Consider the following 2,500-nt stretch of genomic DNA (forward strand, 5'->3'; position numbering starts at 1 on the left):
GACGGTTATGGAGGAGGTGAGGATGGATTCAATGATCGCTGTATAGAATTGCACCATCATTGTCTTTGGCAGGTTGCATTTCTTCAGCTGCCGTCGAAAGTACATCCTCTGTTGAGCTCTCTTGGCGAGGGAGCTGATGTTCAGTTCCCACTTGAGGTCCCGGCAGAGAATAGTGCCCAGGAAGCGGAAGGACTCCACAATTTTGACTGCGGAGTCTAACAGGGTGATGGCGGTGAGTGGGGCTGTATTCTTCCTGAAGTCCACAACCATCTCAACTGTCCTTAGAGCATTTAGCTCTAAGTTGTTCTGGCTACACCAGGTCACCAGGTTGTCAGCTTCCCACCTATAGTCAGACTCATCCCCACCAGAGATCAGCCCAATGAGGGTGGTGTCGTCCGACAAACTTCAAGAGTTTGACGGACAGATGATTGGAGGCGCAGCTGTTGGTATACAGGGAGAAGAGCAGTGGGCAAAGGACGCAGCCCTGAGGAGTTCCCGTGCTGATGGACCTGGAGTCAGAGACTTCTGTTCCCGGCTTAACGCACTGCTTCCTGTCAGAGAGGAAGTCTGTGATCCACCTGCAGGTGGAGTAGGGCACGTTCAGCTGGAAGAGCTTGTCCTGAAGCAGGGCAGGGATGATGGTGTTGAAGGCAGAGCTGAAGTCCACAAACAGGATCCTGGCGTAGGATGCTGGGGCGTCCACATGCTGTAGGGTGAAGTGGAGGGCCATGTTAACTGCGTCGTCCACAGACCTGTTGGCTCTGTAGGCAAACTGAAGGGGGTCCAGGAGAGGGTCTGTGATGGCTTTGAGGTGTGCCAGGAGCAGGCGCTCAAAAGACTTCATTACCACAGATGTAAGGGCGACCGGTCTGTAATCATTTAGTCCTGTTGGCCTTAGCTTTTTGGGCACAGCGATGATGGTGGAGGACTTGAGACAGGCTGGTACATGGCATGTCTCCAGGGAGGTGTTAAAGATGTTGGTGAACACCGGAGACAGCTGGCCAGCGCAGTGCCTGAGGGTGGCTGGAGAGACAGAGTCCGGCCCGGCTGCTTTGCGTGGATTCTGCCTCTTGAAAAGCCCATTAACTTCTCCCTCCTGAAAGGAGAGAGTCGTTTCTGTAGTATGGGTGGGGGATGGGGCCTCTTGGGTGGGAAGGGGTGGTTCAGGACAGTCCAATTGTCTTTCAAATCTACGGTAGAACTCGTTCAGGTCGTTGGCTAGGCGGGAGTCGTTAGTGGTGTGGGGCGCTCTGGGTTTGTAGTTGGTGATGTGCCTGAGCCCTTTGGCAGACAGAAGCAGCGTCGTTAGTAGAGAACTGGTGTTTTAGTGTCTCTGAGTACAGTCGTTTAGCCTCTCTCACCGCTTTGCTAAACCTGTTCTTCGACTCCTTGAATCTGTCTCTATCCCCACTCCTAAACGCTTCCTCCTTCTCCAACCTCAACCTTTTGAGCTTTGCTGAGAACCAGGGCTTGTTGTTGTTAAAGTTCACCCTGGTACGTGTTGGGATACAGCAGTCCTCACAGAAGCTGATGTACACAGCCTCTGTGAGTTCATCCAGACTATTGGTAGCAGTCGTGAACATATCCCAGTCAGTACAGTCTAAGCACGCCCGCAAATCTTCCACAGCCTCACTGGTCCACTGTTTAGATGTCCTCACAGCAGGTTTACAGAGTTTTAGTTGCTGCCTGTATGCACGAATCAGGTGGACCAAGGGAGTTCTGTGCGAGCCGAACAGCCCCGTGACCCACAAGAGAAACATCCCCGCCAAATTCGAGCGTTTGACGGGGTCTATCCGTGAAAAAATATTCACGTTTTTGAGTGCACATGCATTTCTGCTGCAAATGCCTCTGGAAGTTTCATGCCGTTCGTATGCCAATTGTGGCAACACGAAAATGACCCGTTTTCCCATTCCGAGGGATTTCTGTGCGACCCTAACAGCCCCGTGAGCCACAAGAGACACATCCCCGCCAATTTCTAGCGTTTCACGGGGTCTATCCGTGAAAAATATAGACGTTTTTGAGTGCACATGCATTTCTGCTGCAGATGCCTCTGGAAGTTTCATGCCGTTCGTACGCAATGTGACAACACGAAAATGACCCCTTTTCCCATTCCGAGGGATTTCTGTGCGACCCTAACTAACAGCGCCCGTGAGCCACAAGAGAGACATCCCCGCCAATTTATAGCGTTTCACGGGGTCTATCCGTGAAAAATATAGACGTTTTTGAGTGCACATGCATTCCTGCTGCAAATGCCTCTGGAAGTTTCATGCCGTTCCTATGCAATGTGGCCACACAAAAATGACCCGTTTTCCCATTCCGAGGCATTTCTGTGCGACCCTAACAGCCCCGTGAGCCACAAGAGAGACATCCCCGCCAACTTCTAGCGTTTGACGGGGTCTATGCGTGAAAAATATTAAAATTTTTGAGTGCACGTGCCTTTCTGCTGCAAATGCCTCTGGAAGTTTCATGGCGTTCCTATGCAATGTGGCAACACGAAAAT

This window comes from Petromyzon marinus, unplaced genomic scaffold (assembly GCF_048934315.1).
Source record: "Petromyzon marinus isolate PM22_M1 ecotype Great Lakes invasive population unplaced genomic scaffold, UKy_Petmar_22M1.pri1.0 PM_G_Scaffold_52, whole genome shotgun sequence".
Taxonomy (NCBI): Eukaryota; Metazoa; Chordata; class Hyperoartia; order Petromyzontiformes; family Petromyzontidae; genus Petromyzon; species Petromyzon marinus.